Source organism: Plectropomus leopardus, chromosome 9 (genome assembly GCF_008729295.1).
Source record: "Plectropomus leopardus isolate mb chromosome 9, YSFRI_Pleo_2.0, whole genome shotgun sequence".
NCBI lineage: Eukaryota > Metazoa > Chordata > Actinopteri > Perciformes > Serranidae > Plectropomus > Plectropomus leopardus.
The window spans coordinates 16,881,077-16,904,537 of NC_056471.1; positions in this window are offsets into that span (position 1 = coordinate 16,881,077).

Here is a 23,461-nt window from a genome sequence, read left to right on the forward strand (position 1 = left end):
CGTAACTTCACAGTGAGACATGTTGACCCCTGTGTGAACAGCTTCTGTGCTATGTGTCACACACCACGGAGAGACAGGAAACAGACACACACAGCTGAATATAGTGATGTGTCAGTGGCAAACAAGCCTTGGTTGAGCTTGCTCCTCTGTGTCCTTCAAGCCCACATTTGAATGATTGGAAAAGAAAAGCAGGAATCCAAGCAAATAACTTTTATGAATGGAGCAGAAATATTTATGTTTCATTTGATATCATACAAATAAAATATATGTGTCTGTATAGAGTTCTGTAATAATTTATTAAACATGGGCCGCTATTTCTTAAGAAGTGATTTATTTTTGTTACAGGCCTACAACTATAACATAGGATAGTTACTCTTGACACATTCCACAGCTTAACCATAAATATGACAGAATATTTCAATGTAATGCACATGTGAAATCGTGTTCAGTGATTTGAATCTCAGTTAAACCTATTTGTATTGTGATCATGAGTTGTGCTTTTAAAGATACAAAAACCAATATTTTTCTGGATTCTTTCTGCCCCCCACTGGTCAAAAAACACCCAGTGCAAGTTTAAACTGAGAAAGCACAGAAAGCTCAAAAGACAACATTTATTTACACCAACATCCTGATAAAAAATGCACCCCACTAAGACTCTTGTTCAGTTACATGATGTTGCAGACACACAGTTGTACAAAAGAGTTGATTATGCCTGTATATGAAAAACTGCATCTCGTCCTACCAGGTTGTTGTTGTTGTCAGTCTCCCCTGCTGTTTCTCTCTCAGTGTGAAGCCTAGGAAAGGTCAAACTAGCAGCAGATGCTCATGGGAAACGTAGGCTATGATCTAAGTTCCAATCCAGTCCTGTACAATCCCACTCTTTAAAGGTGAAATGTTCTTTTTTTAAAACCTGTCAGTCTTAACTTTTATTATTCTTTTGTCTCATCACTTTTTATTTCTCACATTCAGTCTGCTTTGCCCCGCGTGTCACCCCTTAATATTTAGTCAGAAATGTAATTTAAAAATGAATAATATTAATTTCTTCTATAAAAGACATAGAAATGGTGGATCTTTTGTTAGAACTACTTCCTCTTTGCTCTTTGGTCTCACTTCTGCGCTTCTCACTGCTTTTACCGTCCTCTATCCCTGTCACCTTCACTGTGACAAAAAGATAAATGAATCATAATGCTACGTCCTCTATTACTCACAGTTGGCAAAAATGCCATGTAATATATAGAGTAATAAAGACATTTGGTATTTTGTCCTCTTCTGTCCTCTCTGTTTTTATATCTAATAAATAGGTGCTGAAACAGTTTATATTTATTGTTTATACAAATTTAACCCACAACCCACAGCACTGCTTTTGTCAAAAAAATTTGTCAAGCAACATTAGTAAGCACTAAAGCTAAGCCATTGTAAAGCATGTTTATATATAGTGCAATTTGTCGCAGGTCATAACAGGCAGAACTTACATAACCCATCTCAGTTTGCATTATTCTTTTAAGGATCGTTTAATTGGATTTTTTCTCAAACTATCAAAACGATGTCTCGCCACCACTCAACTGCCTGACATGGGATGTATACCATTTAAAAATGGCATTAAAAAAAAGTCCATCTTGCTTTTTTTCATTGCATAGGCATGTAGTGCAGTGAATAATAGAGTGACACTGGATATCTCTGTGTGTGATGGTGTGTCTACATGGCTGCCTAATGGACACATCTGTTCATCATAGATAAATGACCAATCTCGTCCTCTGCTCACCCTGTTCAGAGAAGACTCAGTTGTGAGTTACACATCTATGTATGAAAACTGTTAAGACCGTGCCTCATTTTAAGTCCTCATCAGTACACCACTGATATGCAGAGCCTTTTTCCAAAGTTCCTTTTAATGGAGTTGAGGACTCAATGACCCATGGTTCTTTGTGTCTTTTTACAGAGAAAGTTGGAGTTCAAGAGCTGTCTGTCTGGGAAGACGATCTCAATGAAATGTGACGGACTGTGTCCTTGTTTGACTTATAAAGATCTCAGCATACTGCCACACAAGACTGAGACGCCTGGTAAGAAACTCTGTTCAGAAACAATACTTAGTTTAACTTAGAGACTGCTGAGTTCACCTCCATGACCCCCAACCTCCTCCTGTGTGGTATTTCAGGTGTTGTTGCTTTAACTAAGGTGTAATGCATATGTATGATATTCAGGGAGAAGAGCCGTCTTAGCAGAATCATCTTTGCTACTTTGATTCACTGAGAGATCCCAAAATAGGAGAGGCTTTTGCACCAAACCCAACTGTTAAACCATTTACCGCAAATCTGTGATTCTCATACTATGGTACTGTATGTGTACCACTGGTAGCGCGCGAGCTCCTTTAAGAGGTACATGGAGGAATCTCAGAAATTTTAATAATAATAATAATAATAACAATATTTCACTAATACATTTAAATATAAAATGCTAAAAAATACTACAACATCTAAAATTGAAATATTCAGACTATGAGACCCCTGAAATGTATTTACTTTTTTTTGCCTTTCCTGTAATATTTTTGTTTCGATATCAGCCTGCTACGTAACTGTATTCATGACAGTAGCATACATCCCTTAGTAGTTAGTTTAAAAACACTGAAGTTGTGGCTCCAAATGGGAAATATTTCACTAGGAAGAGAAGTGCAAATCAGGAGGAGAATATTTCAAGCAGCCCTGTTGAAACTGAAGTGGACGACAATCAACCGAGCACAAGCACTGATGGCTACTTAACCACAGAGTTTAAGTGCCAGTTCTAGTGCTTCCTATTTGTACAGCGAGGCTGTGGATGCCAACAGTTAACAATAAATAACCCTCTATAGGAATAAACCTGCCCCTAGCATGACTTGTCTGTAGCTAAACAGCGTAAGGCCACAGTACTGTATTTTAATGCCGGTCAGTGATGGTACTTTGACAGCTTAATATTTTTTGAGGTTGTACGTGGTGTTAAGACTTTGAGAACCACTGCTAGAAATGGTAAATTCAGAACACATATACATTTCTCTGACTGTATTTAAGAGTTTTAAATTTTAAGTATTTTTATTATTATCGTAAAGTTTTATTGACAGATCTTAACTTACAGAACAAATAAGAGGAACTTAAGAAGCATTAGTTAGCCAGCTAATCGGTTACACATGCGTGCGTGTGTGCGTGCATGCGTGTGATCAAGAGAGACAGAAAGAAATGGGGTACTTAATCTGGTGTTTGGAATCAACATACACTATTTATTTAATACATATTTAATACATAATTTAATATGTAATCATTCATGTATAATGATCAAAACCCTTTGTGGTTGAATTTCAGCACAGTATAGGATCTCTTTCTCTCTCTTCGTGTGCGTGTGTGTGTGTGTGTGTGTGTGTGTGTGTGTGTGTGTGTCTGTATACATGCTTGTGTGTCAAAGCTACTGAGTGATGCAGAAATGATGTGTTCATGAATATGGATGTGTCCTTGATTTCAGAGATGACAAAGACTTCTTCCTTTATCCTTTTTAGCATCCGTTCTCCGTTGTGATATGAATACACTTACTGTATGCATACTTGTATGTATGTATGTATGTAGTAAAACTTTATTCTGTCCTCAGGAGGGCCTTGGTCGTGCAGCAGTAAAAACAGTAATAACACATACAGAAAAAAATCAAAAAGACACACAAGGCAATTAAATACAACATATAGTAAAAGTCAAAACACAGACTACATAAATAAAAGATAATTCCTTTTTCTGCTGGAGTTAAGCACAGAAATAGCTGAGGGTATGGAGGAGTTTGTATCTGTTGTTTTTGGCTCGTGGGTATCTGAAGCAGCAATCAGAAGGCCAGCTCTGAAACTGCAAAGTGCAGGTGCTATCATATCGGAGGTATTCTGCTTTCTGTAACAACTTTTTTTTTTTAACAACACAAATAGACCGACTTTTCTGGCAAGTATCTGTGATAGTGCCGCAGACCTTGATCACCAAAAAATAAAAATCAACTCAATAGAAAATCTATGAGACAAAGTCATCAGAGAACTGTCATTAAAAAGCATTAAACTTAGCCAGCATCCGCAGACAAAAAGGCACTGCTGTCTTTTTTTTTACAGAACATATTGGTGTTAAAATTAAAGTTCAACTTATTATTGATAAGGCCAAAGTACTTGGATGAGTCAACGATTTTTACCTGCTGACCTGCTCAGTGTCAGTGCGGCAGAACCGATGCTTGCCTCTTGAAATTCAAATTAGTAGGGAAGTTTTCAAAAGCTCAAACAATGTTTGGAGGTAGAGACAGCTTCCTTGATCAGAACTGGTCTGGTAAATTTCTTTTTTGGTACGATAAAATCTTTGTAAGTTCAGGTTCACTGTTCTTATTATTGGATAAAAGTCTCAGTGGCACCAGTGGTACAATGTTCAAAAAGTGACCAGATTGGCTTATAGCTATTTGCCGGTCCACTAAGGTCATTTCTAATATATATTTTGTTGATATTATTGATATTTTATTTAACTGTTTTGGTTTGGTAAGGGGAAGTTACAACAATGCAGCACAGTGTTCTCAAAGGTGATCAAATCTGATATGTGAGCAAGTGTATGTGTGAGTGAGAGAGAAACATTTGGCTATTCTGTTTCCCTGCTTTGTTTTGTTGCCATTCCCTATTGATCTGAGTTAACAAATACTGCATGAAAGACAGGAGTGAGGGAGTGAGAGAGACAGTGAGAAGAGAGAAGATAGGAAAGACACGATGGTAATTCCAAGCCATGATCCGGCGTTTGATATCGGACCTGTGGCCCAGATCAATAGTGTGTGTTTGATGAGAAACACACAGCCTTTCTGCCTGACTGTTTACTACAGCGTCCTCCTGGGTGCATGTGGAGTCGTGAGACACACAAATAACTGTCTTCACACACACAAAACCCCACACTGATCAGTCTGTATGCGGTCCATGTACGGCCTTCCTGCCTTTCTCTTCTCCTCCTCCCCACTGTCTATTCCTCACATCATCTTCTTAATTTATTTTGTCACAGTTACTTTATTTACATGAAAATGCAGCTTTGTTGGACTAAAATTTATCAGGTGTTAAGAAACACGGTGCAAAAGAAATGCAAATGTCGGTATGCGTCTGTGTAAGTAGGCAATTAGTCTCACAAATATGGCTAAGCTGCACAACTGAGAAGTAAAACAGAAAATGTCATCGCTGCACAAAATCAATTTCATCTAATATCACAAAGCATTTACTGCAGCATGGTGTAGCACTTTCATGGCTGAAATCCCCCAAGTATCTGCTAAAACTGCCACCTATCTTAACTCATGTGAAAGTTGTGGAACAGTGAGCAATCAGTATGCACATGGTGAGATCCTTCAATATGTTATACCATTCTTGGATCCCCTCCAGTTTGCATTTAAGTAAAGGAGAGGCAGAGATGATGCAGTGGCCTCTCTATTGTCTGCTACAACACTTGGACATTCCTGGAAACTATTTTGGACTTCTATTCATCAATTCAACTCCGCCTTTAACACGATCCAGTGCCATTATGCAATCAACACACTATAGCACCTTCAAGTTCCATCACCACTCCAACCAACCACGAGCAGGAAGGGTTGACAATTTACTGTCACCCACCATTATTCTCAATACCGACACTCCACAGGAGTGGGTGCTCAATCCGTGTCTCTACACTCTGTAAAAATGACCCTCTACTTCAAATATGCAGATAACACAGCCATCCCCGTACCGTTCAATAACAAAGACTCTTCACTCTGTCTATTAACATTCTTTATCCTTATGGTGCAACAATAACTTTCTCTATCTTAAAAGGCAGTTTGGGTATTTTTCAACCTGGGCCTTATTTCCACATGTTTTTGTTTCTAAGTGATTAATGGTAACAGCAGTTTCTGAAATTAGTCCAGTATTGAGGAGACTGCTGCAGCCAGCTATAAAACAGGTTGCAATGTGACCACACAGCATGAGCGCACGTCAATTTACATCCACCAAAAGTGCTTGTTTTTTTGTTTTGTTTTTAACCACTGTCAGGCTCAGATTGTTATTTTATTATCAATATAGAGATAGACCATTTTGTCAAAGAATAAGATCCTCCTTGATTAACCAGAAACAGCCCAGAAATTGCTATCGCCAAACCCACCAGACTCCATTTAAATATAGAGTCATTTCCGTGTGTAGAGCCAGCATATTTACACATCTTACTGGGTAAATTAAGGGTTTATTACATACAGACCAAAGTTGGTGATTGTTGAAAGACGAACCAAGATGGTCTTTGGGAATTTTAATATGTTTCTGTCAACTTTAAATCAAGTGTTTCACAATAATAAAATTACTGTTTATACAAATGGAGTCTGGATGCTTTGGCAAGTGCAGTTTTGGATTGTTTCTGGTTAAACAAAAAGGATCCTCCTCTTTAACAAAACAGCCGACCTCTGTATGGATTCTCTCCTTAATGTTTTCAGACACATAGAATAATAACCTGAGCGTATCAGTGGTGGCAAAAACACTTTTAGTGGATGTACAGTCACAGTGTTTAACTAAGGTTACATTGTAGCCTGTTTCACCGCTTCTTCTTCTTTACTGTCGCACCAACCCAGTTATTATGTATGATGCCATCTATTTTTTTCCATGTGCTTACAGTCACCAATAAGAATAATCTCTGAAAGGTAACCATTGGTATTTCAAATTTATGTGATTGTGTCACCTACTGTCTTATCCGCAATGCAATCACAATCACACATGACCCAGATCAACCAGCAGTTTACTCCCCTTTCTTCTGGATGTATAGACTAGAGCTTTGTTCCTACAGCCATGTGAGCTTTGTACAAGTAACTTTGAATAACAAGAAATTTAATCCATGGTGTGAAGAGTGCTAACTCATGTTTTTGTCTTGGTTTGTATATCTTACTTGTTTGTGCTAGGTTTGCATCTTCTGTGGAAAATAGTTTTTTCACTGAGGACTGTTTTTAGCTTTTATTCTCAAATAATAAAACAAGAATTGAATCCAGGATTTTGACAAGACCAGAATCAGTAAGCATAGTTGGAATCAGATATCTGGCACTTCTCTCTGTGCCCGTGGTTGTTCAAATCTCACTTTCCCCATTTTCCTCTCCGTGTCTCTCTATTGCTCTATCCATCTCCATGTCAACTTCCCTTCTCCTTCTCACTGCTCCATTCTTATATTTGATGGTGACACTTCTGCATAAAGGGCAGATGGATGACCTACACATCTTGACTGCAAAGATGAATTACTCGCCCCACCATTTCTCTCTTGTCCAGTTTTATGAAAGCTCTTTCACATACAGTGTATGTCTTTGCCTTTACCATCAGCATGGCAAAGTCTGGGTTTACCCATACCCTTACCAAGGAAGAAGGTTTAACAAAATCCGTTTTGAACTTTTGGCAACCTTTGTAATAATTGACCTGTCCAGTTAGATGTTAATGTAATCAAGTTTAACTTTACAAATTAGAAAGTGCACTCAGTGGAGTTCAGATCTCTGCCAGGCGACCGTCTGAGCTGATCACAGCCACTCTAGACAAATCTTGTTATTCCAGCAGACGTACTGCAGCTTGTTTCAGAAGTGTCCCATAAGCTAATAAGAATACACACCACGTCTATTTTTGACAGAGCTGTGGTGCGGTGCACGGAGGAGATCGAGTGCTCCTGCTAATAGGTACTGCATGTGAATATATCTAACATAATAATGAGGATGAAGGTATTTTTGATATCGAAAACACAGCTTCAAATCTTTGATCCATGTTGTTCATAATGAAACTTTGAACAGTTAATACTTTGTATGTAGGCTACAGCACAACAAAGTATAAAAAACAGCAATAATTACAACTAAAACAGACAAAGAAAAGAAGCCATTTAACTGCCTGCTAACGTACTTATAGAGCACAAATATCAAGGAAAAATGACTGAATCAACAAAATCAGGCAGACAAAACGTGAGTATGGTTCAAAATTAATCTTTCTATAGATGTTAGCTTTTGAGCCACATTGAAGGCCAAAATGTGGCCTGCAAAAAACAGTAAGGCCTGCTAAGGCCAAGATCATGTCCGGAAAACTTGTGCCAGTTATGGAGAGTGAGGAGTCAGCAGTCAATGACCGTATAAAACAGCCATAAAACAGATTTTTCAACAATTGTTTCTTGAGCATACAGTCATAAATGTGCACAAAATATTAGGCTGATAGGTCCAGTAGTTTGTAAGATTACATCAGCAGTGGACAGACAGATACACATACGCTCACTTACTCACTTACTCGCTTACTTGCTTACTCATTCACAGATGCGCAAATGCATGATCCCCTCCAGGTCTATGCCTGGCGGAGATAATCACCAGAAAGTTAAAATCAACACATCTGTCACACAGTCTGGGCAGAATATTCTTCACAATCTGTAAGTCTATATTGGGTTTATGTTTTGTTTACGCAAGCCTGGAGGCTTATTTAACCCCTAAATATCAATATTAGCCTCAAATATCTGATATATCTGATATGTATCGCACTCTGTTGTCCACTCTTTGACCATTTCCACTATAGTTGTACTATTGAGTTGTGTTACTCTATCACTGATTTATTTTTGGACTTAAATCTATTAGTAATCTGATATATTCACAGATCCATGTACAGAACTCTATTTTTGCTTTATCATCTCAAATAGTGCCGATCAGCCACAGTCCCCTGGAGGCTGTTTGGCACACAGTGTCTCATTCAAGATGACTTCAGCAGGGTCAATGTTTCCCCTCACAGGGCCCTCTATTGAAGGTTCCTCTGAACCACTAAGCCCCCTTGTGCTCTGAATGTAAAAGTGGTCACCATGTATCCTCTGTGGAACAACTTTGATGTCAGTCGTGTGTCTGAATGCGACATCTTTAAGCCGGCCTGACCCCGCCGTGCTGCTGAAAGAAACAGCTAACAGGACATGTTGTCTCTGTGTATCTTGTCCCTTTGTATGTGAACCTCACAGTGTGCAAACCTTTTCCGCGCTGGCTTTCTGACTCACTGCCCAGCAAAAGGACTTCCATCACAAGCAGCAGAGCCGTTCCTGTCCAAAACAATTTGGGTCACGCCAAGTGAAACAGAAAAGAGGGCTCCTTTGAGACTCATCATGGGCCACAGTGCAAAGCCTAAAAAGAGAGGAGAGGCAAAGATGGAGAGAGGGATAAGTCAGAGCAGCAGGAGAATCAGAGGAAAGAGTAGAATGAGTGTCAAAGTGAAACAAATTAAGTTTGTTTCCAAACACTGAAGACTGTCAAAGGGAGAAAATGGAAAAAGAGCGGAAGGGAACATTAAAGTGAACAAGACATGAACCTCTGTTTTTGAGTCAAGAGGAAATGAGTGTTTCGACTGAAATCATGTCTTGAGATAAATGGCCTCTACTGAGAAGCAGGGAGAATATTACCGCAGGGTTAGTCATCATTTTATTATTCTGATCTTATCAAATCCACTTCTCTTTGAATTATATTTCTGATTGTGGTATTTGAGGCAAAATATGAAGCCTTTTTATTATATACTGCTTTTTAATCATCCACTTTTGTTGTTAGAATAATTCCAACAAATACTGTATATGAAAATCTATTACAGCCTATTACAGTCTGCACAAATGATGAATGTACAGTAGCTGTCATGACATCTCCCATTGGTTTGTGGGCTCCTGTTTTGAAGCCTAGGGTGTGGCATTTTGGTCGTCACCTTATTTATTTATTCATTCATTTATTTTATTTTTTTTAATTTATGTATGTATGTATGTATTTATTTATTTAAAGGCAAAAGTGACCATATTTGGGCAGGAGGTGCTGTGGAGTGAGGGGTGGGTCAGACTGATCATCAGATAGCCTGTAACTCAAAGCGATCCACCCATAATTATGCATAACTTTAAGCCTTAATAAAATGTAAACTGATGATTTAGCCTATATAACATTTTCCCCCCTGTACAGTTGTCATAACTTCTAAAACATGAACAAATATCTGAGATTTCCTTTAAAAACATGGAAAAATTGGCAATGGGCAACTTTATTGCCCAAATTGGTAGATTTGAAAAATGATTTCCAAAAAGCTAGAGGAAAATGTCTAGGGAAAAAAAGAACAAAAAACTATATTTAAAGCTAATTATCATAAATACATATTTAGAATTATGCTAAAGAATTATTATAATCGTAAGCACTTTTCCCATGTTATTTCCTTTTTTAACATTTCTTTTTACTTTTTATTCATGATATTTAATAATGTTCAGGTAATTTCTTTGTATTTACTAATTTCTCCCTAATTTTTGGGCCATTCCTTCTTTTGTTGCTCATTGCCTTCTTGCCAAATTTTTGAAAGAAATCAAACCAATTTGCTCAGGTTTCAAAGGGTTAACATGGAGGTCTGTAGGGACTGACTTGCTTCTGGAGCCAGCCTCAAGTGGCCATCAGAGGATCTGCAATTTTTTGGCACTTTGTTGTTGACTTCATTTTCAGCCCTGGAGGTTGCCGTTTGAACAGTATGCTAAAATAAAACACAAGATATTAAGATTTTCACCAAAAGTATGAAAGGTTGGTTGAAGCAAAATCAGAGATGTGAGCATTTTTAACTCTTTTATAATGTCTTATCGCTAAGTGTGTTACATTGATATTAATAAATATTCAATTTTTTTGCTTATTTTTACCATAGCTATTATTGAATGCACTCTGTTGTATTTAACCTTGATATCGACTTTCAGGATATCTTTATTAAAATCTAAGGAGTTGGAAACTAGCAATACCTATAATCTTTATATGTGGGTCATCAGTTACTGCAACTTGTTTCAAGCAGATGGAAGGTGTACTATGTTTATTCGTATTGTCCCTTTCAAATAAACTATATCAATAAAATAAATTAAAAGAAAAAGTATGTAAGATATACTGTAATATTCCTGATATAAAGAGTTACTGCTGTTCCTATACAGGGCTGAACATGTACATCAGCAGCTGAGGCAACTGCCTAAGTGACCAATCAGTAATTGTGTGTGGTGTGGGTGTGAGATGTTGGATCCTCACCTTTTCTGTGCATGTTTACTCTCACCTCAGCTCAGCTCCTGCCAGCATGCTATAATGGTGTTATTGTGCTGCAGACACACACACACATCACGTCCCTCCTCGTGGAGTGACTCATGTGTTTTCTTCACACGCTGCCATCTCTGTTTATCAATTAGTGCTGCCGATCAAAGGAGATATTCACACACACAAATCAAATATGCAGGTCAGATATAATTATCAGATTGCGTTCCTATGGTAACGGTCAGGACTTTGCAACAGATTATGTGTTTCTGTGTTACATTAAAAGTAGAGTTTCTATTAAAAAATAGAAAGAAGAGGAACATAAGTTATGTGTGTTTCTTTTGTGTGAACATAAGTTATGTGTGTGTGTGTGTGTGTGTGTGTGTGTGTGTGTGTGTGTGTGTGTCCCTCCTTTGTGTTTCTATTTGTAGGTGATTCAGAACTTGAAGCCAAAAGATACCTGCAATCCTCAAACAGCTTTGACTCCACTGGACGTGAGTATTTCTACTCTGTGTGTGTGGAATTAAGTGTGACTGTAGGGCTTCGTACCAGTTTCTCCCACTTAACCTGTCTCCTCATTTTAGACTCACTCTCAGCTTTGAGTTCCCCCCACTAAAAATCTGCAGGATGAAGTGGTAAAAGAACTCAACCATGAATTGGAATACAACTTCTTACCAGCCAACGCTGAAATGGACGCCTTTTATTTACATCTGGCGAAGGTGTGGAGTATTTACTGTAATAGTTACATGCAATTTATTTTGCATTACTGCCCTCTGCTGTTTATCTTGTTTCAATTTAGTGTGTACATTTAATGCCCACTGTGGTGGTGAAAAACAAAGGGAAAGACAAAGGATTTTAAGTCAATTGACAGAGAAACAATTTTTTAAATGGTAATATTTCATTTGAGTGTGCCATCACACAAAGGTTAGAGGTGCTGTAAAAAGTGTGATGCAAAAGTGTGCATGCATGTGTGTGACTGTATGACTAAGAGAGATTTGTGTGTCCTTTTGTCTCTGTATGTTATTATATCTGTTGATATTTTATCTTTTGTGAATCCACGTTAGAAAATATCTCCATATAGCGCACTTGCTCATTCCCTCTGGAAGTGGGTGATGCTAACATCTATCACACTCAATTTGAGAACTGTCTAGCACAAAAGAAAGACAAAAAGAAAATGCTACAATGAGCTCTACGGGCTCTGTTTAGGTGAATCATTGGTACATAGGCTGACTTAGTATTTTTGTACTAAGGGGCTCATAACGCAGTGGAAGCAGTGTGGACATTTTAGAGTATGAAAGCTTGTTCCTGGAACTATATAGCATACAAACACATTACGGTACCCTATCTTCTAAGTCAATTCTTGCACACATAGTGGTATAATCTGCTGAAATCCACAGGAACAGCACACAACATCACTGCCCACATCATGTTTCTTTTACCTGGTTTAAGTGACAGATTATGCAATTTTTACAAACTGTCTCACTGAAATATACTGCCCGAGATTTGGTTGTACACTCTGTGCTGCATACCTCTAATGTGCTGTTAGGGTTCATGTGAATCACCAAAATAAAACAAAAAAATAACACGTTTGTTTTTCCTCTGATTCTGCTGCCTCCCCTCTCCAAGCAGGGAGTTCCAAAACTGAGGGGTGCTGACTGCAAAAGCCAGGTTACCTTTAGTCTTGAGCTCAGGATCATGCAAGAATTGAGGTATCACAACATCACACAAAATTCAGTGGTTCAAACCAATTAGCATCCTGTTACTGGCAGCTATGGAGAGGCTCTCATTCCAGCAACAGAGGCGGCTCCCAATGAGGTTAGCGTGGATGCTGCAATAGCATAAGTTACATAAGAACTGGAAATTATGTCTTCATTTAAAGAAGTGCAAAGAATGACACTGAACGCCGTTCTTGATTTAAAAGATATTTTTGTTTTTCACCGAACTGGCTTGCGATAGACGATGATAGTCAGATGGTTCATCCAATACCTGCCAAGTATTTTCTTAAGTGTCTGCTCTTTTCCTAACAGTTTCCAGTGACGGCTTCTCAGATGGTTCTGTGTAACAAACCATCTGCTGCGTCAGGTTAAGCCAACAGAGCCCTGCCTGAGGATCTGAGGCAGCATTCTGACTCATAGGGGAACAGCTATTCAGCAGTATAACCGGAAGCTTAACCATGAAGTGCTTTGAAAGGTTATCAGTAAAATCTTACAGAATACATTCTAAAACTGACAGGAAACTAGTGAAGAGAGGCTACAACGGGGCTGATATGTCTTCTAGTATTTTTTAAAAGCAGAGTAGCTATGTAGCTTTGTGTACAAGTTGAAGGCAAGACAGTTTTTTTTTGGTTTAACCATAAATAAACAATTAATATAATGAATTGAATATTACAACTTGGTATATGCTTGCAGGTTTGACATTCGTAAACAGTGAGCCAAGATGTTTTTTTGTGTAATTAGGAGAAGCAAAAATAATGATTTCCTATATGTTTTTATTTAGCAGGAGAAAGTTTTGGCATCCAAATCTTTAGTTATGGCAGAGAAGATAATAACCCATGAGAAACTGACTTTTTCACAGATTTTAATGGGACATAAATCTGTCTGTCATCCACACAATAACGGTAGTGTATTTTGTATTTATGTACAATGTGATTTTTCCCAGTGGCTCTATGTATACAAGGAACAACAGGCAGCCAAGGATGGAGCCTTGGGGAACACCACTGCTCATATGAGACAAAGAAGACACTGACAACTAATGAAAATGTTTTTATCAATAAAATCAGAACCAGTCTAGAGCAGTCAATTTCATTTCTGTTTTCTAATGGTCGTTTAAGACTGGCCAGATCTAAATAGATATCGATTATCAGGATATTCTCTGTCATGGAAAATAATGCATTTTTCACAAACTGTCAGCTACTGGCCTGTAGCTCTCGAAACAAGTATCTTACCCATCTTTAGGGACTCTTTGGACTGGCTGGTCAGCTAGCTTGAAATTAACTTTCACCTCCTACTGGACGAATCAGAGCTGATTGCCATTTACCTGAACAAGTACAAGCTGTACATAAAACCCCTCTTCAACTCCTGTGACTCCTCCAAGGACAGCAATCTATCTAATATCGTGTGGTGCTGCTGCTTTCAGTAACATAGGGCTGATGAGGACAGTTTTCCATATAGCCTGATGAAGTCTGACAGAGGGAATGATAAAGCGGGGGGTGCAGGGAAAAGTTAAGGGGACTGGAAATGAAAGATGCCACAGTGTGTATTGAACACTTAGGTTTGCAGGCATGATGTTGCCAAACATTTAACTTGCACTCATTTCCACACCCTGAAACCCTCCACAAATAGGATATTGTCAGTGGACGCTCTCTGCTGGAGTTGGAGAGAAATTGATGAAAAATGAAGTGGTTGCATTGCCTCCTGCAGCCTGTTGCAAAAAATGATGAGGAAAAAGGGTTAGCGGTACAACATGAAAACTGGAGGGAGACAGCAAGACAGGCAGGAATGAAACTGAACAGATAAGCATGGGCAGGTTTTTGTTGACAGAAAATGTGAAGAAGTTGTTTGTGGTTTAATCAATACATTGATCGGCAAAAGGATGGAGAGGACGAATGAGGTGGATAGGGATCAATATCCAAAATTTCTCTTGCGTGTTTGTTGATAAAACTGTTTTGGAAAAAAAACTATCCTTCTGTGTTTGTAGGATTGCTTTGCCAAAGAAATAAAAAAATATGATCCAGACTCAAAGGAAGAGACCACAGGTTAGTTTAGCTGAGTTGAAGCTGTAGTCACTCATCCCTGTCCAAGGACATAACATGCCCACTTTGAAAGCTTAACACATTATGCTTTATATTCCATGTTGTTATTTAAAGTAATCAGCATCTCCCACACATTTTACACCTTGAATGCGGATAACTAGTCGTTTATCATCGAGCATATTAGTCTTTCCTCAAAACAATACACATTTGAGAAATGGCCTATGTGCGAGTGTTTGTAAATGTGTAGATGCTATTGTAGGTTGACTGGTTGCCTTTAAGTAGGAATCAGGTCTGTTGTCCTGCAGCCTGCATAATGATAAGTTATTGCTGAATATGATACCTTTGGCCACAGGTAAAGGAGCCGTGCACAGAGGCATGTTTGATTCTGGTCTGTCTTTTTCACTGTTAAGCTGAAGATTCTTCCCTTTCATGTTTTTGTTTCACTATTCCTTGTTTACAGTGTTGGACAAATAAAGCAGCATAAGTGCATGGCTCCAAGAAGCAAGGCAACCCCACTGCAGTAAGACCAAACCATTAATTTGAGATAAGTGTAAAAAGCGTGGACTAAAGTTGATGAAAAACCTAACCTCTTTGTTTTTTTCGTTGATTGTTTTATTTTTAATCAAATTATGCAATGCACTGTTTTGTTCAAATGCCTGCTATCCCTAATTTATCACGTATAATCAGAAGTACAAATGCTAGCCGTCCTTCTCCTATGCATTACAATTACCACTGTCCATGCAAGCAGGGAAGGTCTCCCATTTCACTTATTGCAAAGTAGGTTTGTCTTTCAGAGTTAGCTCTTTGATCCAGGTGGAGTGCTGTGAGACTGTCATCTTTCTGCCAGTGTAATCTGGACAGCTGGAAACAGCCTGCAGAGCTTCTCCTTAAGCATTGTACTGAAACATAGTGAACATCACAGTTACAAGTGTGCTGTCTTTTAGAGACGTACCACAATGTGATTTGTGGGTTGCACAGAGATCATTCAGTAGTTAAAGGTCCCCTAAGCATTTTTTTCTTACCCCTAGAGGGCCCCGAAGACACAAGAACGAGACTTTTACACCGTAAACTTATACATAAGGCAGGGCTATATATCGATATTATATCAATATTATGATTAAAAAAGACTACATATTATCTTAGATTTGGATGAATACCATAAATTTTGTCTTTTCCTGGTTTGAAAGGTTGTGCATGAAAAGGAGAACACAAAAGTAGCAGAAAACTTTCATTTTGACAAAGCTGAAGACATTCGCACCAGAAGTTGATATATAAAAGGCAGACATTGGTGCATAGATATCAGGAAATGAAGTTTTTAAGGACTAAAAAGATCTCGGCAGAGAACCGCAAAGCACCCAGTTCTCTCTCTCTCTGTGTGCTCTCTCTCTCTCTCTCTCTCTCTCTCTCTCTCTCTCTCTCTCTCTCTCTCTCTCTCTCTCTCTCTCCTCTCTGTGTGTGTGTGTGTGTGTGTGTGTGTGTGTGTGTGTGTGTGTGTGTCCCAATGTTGAAATGAAACTCACGCCCTTGTTGCACATCCAGTGAAAACAACATGAATATCCTGAGGGGAGTTATCCTGCTACTCACCTGCACAAGATAAAGCCCACATTGGCTCATTTTTCCTCCCATGTTTGTCAACAGCTAAGAAAAATAATGCTGCATATTTTTGGCTCACTACATGAACTTTTCACTGCTTGCTATACATTTACTTTGGCCCTCCACCATGTCAAGATATGTATCTATCATTCCATCCACTTGCATGCTTGGTAAAGCAGATTTTAAATTGTGGAGGGTACCTAGGAAGCTAGGAACCCTGAGCTGAAATTGCATAAGGTTGCAATATAGGTTATGAATTCACATTATAAGGAGCCATGTGATTCAGTGTTGAATAAAATAATATCTAACCAATGGGGAATCTTTGAGTGTATGCTTGTTTAGAGGTGTGCTAATTTTCAGTTACTTTTCAGGCCTTAAAGCATATTAAATCCTATTAATTAATATGTATTACATATTAATGGAAAAGAGGTGTTTCCTAACTGTTTAAATACCTTACATTATATGCTATTGAATAGATAATAGCCTGGAGGGATTGTAATGTTGATTTTTTTGTTGCCATTGTATAAGAAAGGTGTACAGGATGTTGTTTGTGGTGCTTTTATGTTGGATTGTATTTCATCCTGAAGTGTTCCTGTGGTTTTCTCTCCCCCTTGCATATGTATGTGTTTGTTTGGTGTCCCTTTTTTTACCTCTGAGCTCAAACTCACATATCTGTCCCCCTGCCTGAGATGATGAGGGGTTATAATAAAGGCTATGTCATAAAAATCCACCAAACAATCAAAAGCAATCTGCCAGCTTCTTTGTAAGTTCAGGTCTTATTGTCTGTTTTTATCTCTCTTCAGATGAGGGGCTGGACGCATCTGGGGATTTTGGCAGCAGGGATGATGTCATTCTTTTTGTTGACCAAAAGAAGGAGGCGAACAGAATGAGGAAGGCAAACAGACCATCCCAGAGGAGCTACTGAAGACGATGAAGACCTGGAGAGGGAGGGCGGAACTGGATATGTCAGGTAGCTCTGCCACATCTACTCTGCCATAAGCAAACCAGGGCCCTCTCTGCTCTCAACACACACTTGAAGCCATTTTAGTAGGTCCACAAACTTAAGAGTGCTTAATAACCCTCCGGCCAGATGATGAGTGGACACTATTTTGGAGTCTCTTGTTGTCCATAAGAGCCAGCAAACAAACCCTCAATGAGAGCAAAGAACACCAAAAAAACTGAACAGAAAAAGCCAAAGCATGCAGCCAGATTTTATGTATGGACTTCTTCTCTGCACTTAATACTTTTAATACAGATATCCCGCTATCACGTCTTTTTATCTTGCATGCTTGCATGGTTGTTATTTGCTGGATAAAAGAATTCTTATGTAACTGATCTCAGAGAGTTATAGGTATACTATGCAGGATTTTCCTAAAAGAAAAAACAATGTTTAGATTAAGGCTATCCCTTTTTTATTCATCACTTATGACCCATTAGAAGTGTGTGGCAATGTATTTATCTGCAGACTCTCCCTCTGTCTGCCTTATTACCTTCTTACTTTGCTGTATTTGGGACACTCCTCATCACAACGCACAGGTGAACCTGGGACTTTATAAAAAGGTATAGCGACAAGGAGCCAGAGAATAAGAACACCTCTAAGAGTATGCTACAAAAATCAGGGACACAGTGTAAAAAAAAAAAAAATGAAAATATAGCGAAGCAGAGTGAATCTCAGGTTGTGCTTTCAGTATCACTTTCCCTGGCTATAGTGTTTGTAAACAACTGTGCAGTCCTGCCTAGTATATCTTTATGGAAAATTATTTTATGCCTGACAGTTTTGTTTTAAACACTGGAGTTCCCCAGGAGCTGTTGCCAATCCTTATTTAAGTATACATTTACAAATTAATGTATGTGTAATACAGAAAGTCTCACATTAGTTTTACATGCAAATGACATGTGACTTTAGTGTCACACCGTACAATTATGCCTTGAATGTACAGGCAGTAAAAATGTATACCAACACTGTTACATAACTCATAAAGTGGTTTAATAACTGGTTTTTGAAAGGAAAGGTTTTTTAAATGGTAACAAGTACCTTTTAAAATGTTTAAACCAGTTACATTAAAGGCCAGTAAGTGATGCAAGTAAGTTCCTTTAAGTGCCTGAGGACCTCCTCTAAGTAGTGTGTTGTTTTATCTTTACAGATCATGTGGAATGCATCTGCAAAAAAGCACAGAAAAGACTCTTACTGCTTCATAAACTCAGGATTTTTAAGGTCAGACAATGGTTGAAGTTCTTAAGTGTCAAAAGCAAGACAAAGATTTCTAAATAGTTAAACTGGGCAGCAAACAAATCCCACTTTTAAAGCAGTCCAACTCTTAATGGCAAAATCTTGGATGACTATGGCCAATCCTTAATCACCACTTTCTGCTTCTGCCCACGGGGCAAAAGTACAGTTCCCTGTGCAAATAAAAGCATCTATTTAAAATCATTTGTCTCTGTTGCAAAAAGATATGTGAATTGGTAGGGACAACCACTTTTGGAAGCCACTTGCTATCTCAGCACACAGCACTTTATATGTATTTGTTCAACCTTAATTTAGACATCACCGTCGAGCACCTGGTGCTCCTGTTAATGTGGCTTCTATTGCTTATTTGTTTTTTCTATAAGTGTGTTTTAATGTGTCCTGTCTGGATGTAACATGGTATGGTTTAATGAACCATTTTTCATAGAAGATTTTTTACATGCATACCAAAAATGAATCTCTGCCTTTTGCATGCAATAAGTAGACACTGAAGTATTTTCTGTTCTACTTTATCTTTAATTTCAGGTCATAAATTCTTTTAAATTTATACATTCTTTTGGCATAATGTTGAATATTTGTATGGATTTTGAGGAAACACATCTTACCAGATGAGGTAATAAGAAATTTAATAAGTGTGCTTATTGTCTCTTTCAACCATGGAATTAGTCCATGTTTTTGCTTTGTTAATTAATGTTTTCCTGAATGTCTGTGGACTGACCCCCATGTGCCCTCTAGATCAACAGCTTTAATTTTCAACAGGCTGTTTTATATTATAACAGAAAAATGCTGTCTCTTAGCTCTAAACTCTGCTGAAACACAAAACACGACATGACGTGGACTTTCTGCTCTCCTTCTGACTTTTATTTGTTCAGATTGTTCCCCACATGATGTCTTCTCTTTCCTCTCTGCGACTGTGTGTCACTGTCAGATCCTCCGGTCTGGTTCTGTAAGGCCTGAAATATTAGCCTACTGTACACACCATCATAAATATTGTATGTTTCCTCCAGAAAGGCCAGATTATGGTTTATGTTTTCTGTCTCTCCATCAGATATTCACTGTCTTCTCATCAGATATTCATTCTCTTCTGTGTTTCACCATCGGGCTCCTTTTAGGGCTCTACAGTGTTGATGCATCACTATTACACTCCCGGGCTTCGAGATGCTTGAATTTTTTTTTTCATAGTAGAGATCTTGAATTATGAAGCAAGTCTAAGGAGCAGAAAGACTAGAGATGATTTTTTTCTCTGTCACTTACAACTGGATGATCAGGTCATGTTGTCCATACATCTTGCACAGCACATGAGGACACTGGCACATTGGGACACTTGTCCTAATATATTCTCAGGCTAAAACCTTTATAAACAATACAGTCTGGCACCAAGTTTGACCCCTTTGAAAAACAGCAGTATTTACACAGAGCTAAAGGGTAAATAACAAACACTGTTTATCTGTCGATTTTGCAAATAGAGGCACAAAAGCACCAGCACCAAAGTGTCTGAAAAGAATAGAGTGAAAGAGTCTGAAAGAGTAATAAAGACTGTCTGAAGAAGTCTGATGCTTGTTGCCTGTGAGTTTAGCTGAGCAAGTCCATGTCTCTCTCTGGAGTCTGCAAAAAGAATCACATTGGCCATTATTTAATCCCATCATGTCTAATACTGATGCTTGATCTTGTCAAAAAATGATGTAGCAGGCAGCCTTTCTGCATCATAAAATCAGGGAAAGCATGTCAATTTACACTTCTTACATGCAACGTGTCTTTTCAAAATAAACTTTTCTTTTTCTTTTTTTTTTTCTTTTACAGAAAAAATGCACAGTCTCTACCCAGTAAATGCTTTGGTTAAAAAAAATATATATATATTTTTTTTTTTTTTTACGTTTACATCCTTAGCTTTAGGCAACAAAAGCACATAGTTAGTGCTTTTGTTGTTAGCATGTTAGCTTGTTACTTACATAATATAACATCATGTGACATAGGCTACACTGCTAGCATAGTCTGCAAAATATATAAGCACGCTACATAATTAGTAAAATAACTTGCCTTACTCTATCTCATATTCATTGCCTTAGTTGAGAAGTGAGATTGGTTAGGGTAAGAATGTCAGAGTAAGCCAATCAGAGGCAGAGAAGGGCGGGTCATGTCTTTGCTTTCCTCAGAAACACAAATTTGCCTCGGGTTAAACGTTCAGAGTTTGTTTGACCCATCCACCTCCCCTCCCATCCACCCTAGCTGGACTTTGTAGCTGTTTATTTTTTTTTTAAACCAACTGTCACCACTAAATGGGCCACTAACCAAGCACTGATATTTGACATGTTGGCAGTGAGACTGAGTTGCCAGTATAGCTAACTAGGTGTCTGCTGATGGTAAATATATTTGGATCTGTTTCTCATTATTATTTATAGGTTGAAAAGGTACCATAATATTTTGTTATTTAAATTACTCAGCTGTGGCTCAGCAGGTAGACCCCTAATCCCTGGTTTCTCCGGACCATATGTTAAAGCGTCCTTGAATAAGACATTGAACCCCAAATAGCTGTAAATAGTTGCATTTGCAATGTCAAATTATGATGCGCTTTATATAACACAATATAAATGCATTCCTTACAGCGAAACACTGCTTGTTATACAGAATTATAAGAGTAGCCTGCAACACAAATTGTATATAAATCATGAATAGTTTGTGCTTGTCATAAATTAATTAGCTAATAGCAGCAATATTGCCTGCATTTAAATATTAAAATAGAAATTCAATTCTCAATCAGCAGGGTTGCTCTCTCCCCTGCTGTCAATGGATCAGAATTAAAGTTCTCCTAATGGTAGTCATAAAACTTGAAGATAAATTAACAGCCCACCTTCCTATTATGCTCCATGTGGTGCTTTTGTCTCCCTCCTGTGGAGCTTCCTCTCTCTCTCGCCTTCACTCAGTCTTCACCTCCAAACAGGGCTCACTGACATGTGGCGCAGGGTGTTGCTTTTTCTCTGAATAGATTCCATCAATGTCCGTTTGTATATTTTAACAGAAGATAGTGATTCAGTAAGACAAATATAGCAAACGAGTATAACCTCAGTTCTCACTTTTATATTCAATGTTCTCTTCTCTTAGCTTCGCAGTTTAGCTTCTCAGACTGATCTTCCCTGTTTTCCTCTCAGGATGTCGTCAGTGAGTCACCATATCCTGCCTGGCTGTTGTCTTACCCTGTGGCCATGAGGTGCTGCTGCCCGGGGCTGTAGGCTCACACAGACATTTACAGTGATACACAAAACATTTTACAGATCTGTCTTTTAAAAACTCAGTACTGAGTGGCCACTTTTGCAACTGCTTACTTATACTGATGTTTATGTTTTTTTAAAGTATATATTTTTCTCACTCTAAGAAAGCATAGTGAATATGTTTTTCAGTCCTGTTTTTCAACAGTCTCAAAATTCTAATGAAATGGACATATTGTAAGCTGAAAAGGTTTTGGTTTTACTGTGACTGTTCTACAATGAGGAGGTTTTCGTCTCCCTGTCCAATGCTGTCTGTTTGGTGTCCTCATTTCAGCAGCAGACGTCTGCATGTGCCAGCAACCCACACACACACACACTGTACAGCTGACACTTTTGCACGCATCAGAGCAAACTCGTGCACACACACATACTCAGGTTGCAGACATTGACTTGAGCAGATTTCTGCAGAAACACAGCTGCAGTTTGAAATAATTTTATGAATAACTGTACTCTGAAATGTATGCATGTCATGGAAATGTCATCGAATTTTGATAATTCCCATCATCATCCCTCAAAGTAAGCTCGCCCCACCAGACACGCCTTTGTCTTCATTTAATACGCTGTATTAAATCCATTGCACTGATAATGCCCTTTCTGTAGTCTATTTGATTAATGCAGCTCAAAGAAAATCAATTTTCCACCGTCTCTCTCCCCTGTTTCATCCCCTCTTCCCATCTTCCTTTCCCTATCAGTCTATCTGTGAGGTTGTCATGCTGGTGGCTCCAATATAATGATTTCAGACTGGTTTAAAGCTGCGCTGCATGAGTGATGGCGTGGATTACTGTATGTACTGGATTCACTGGTATGAAAACTTGATTTTCCTGGGGAGTGACAACCAAGATCTCTGGTGCCCAGAGATACCTCTAAAATAAATTGTATAGATTCATATGAAAACAGCACCAAACTAATTTGAAATTTGATTTTAGCTGACTGACATGATTCTCTACATTTTCCCATCTTTGTTAATTGTGCCAAGAGCCAAATGAATGTAGCCATCAGATGAAGAACTGCAGTGTTTACATATGTAGCAGGCGTTAAGGGAACATATGTTCCAGAACAGTTACATTTGGTAATTTTTTGCATACCCAAATATGTGTTTTTCTGCATGTACAAATGTGTTCATTCATTCTGTTTCTCCAACACAGATTCCTGGCAAGGAGGATATACTACCAGGCCCTGGGAAAGACGTGAGATTGATAGGAGCATCTGGTAATCTCTCTTTGGGGATTGATGGGTGGCATCCAGTTTTTATCAACTGGATGTGTTGGCTGCAACCAGTACTATCCTCCAGGCTAACATTGACAGGTACCACATTGTTTACTCAAGCAAATTCTGCTTTTATTCTCACATTTACTAGTCTGCATTACAGTAACAGAAAACAAGGCAAAAAATGTTCTAAAATGGAGCTTCAACCTCAAATACACTGAACTTTTTGCTTCCTGAGGCATGAAAGACAATTGGATTATGCCCTGGGTCAGTGAGTGGTTTAGACAAGCCTGCTGGTCCATATTACCTTTGGGTTTAACCCCTTTCCAATGCATCATTAAGATTGACTGCGTGTCTTGGCCTCTAAATTGAGGTTATTGGTCTTAATCC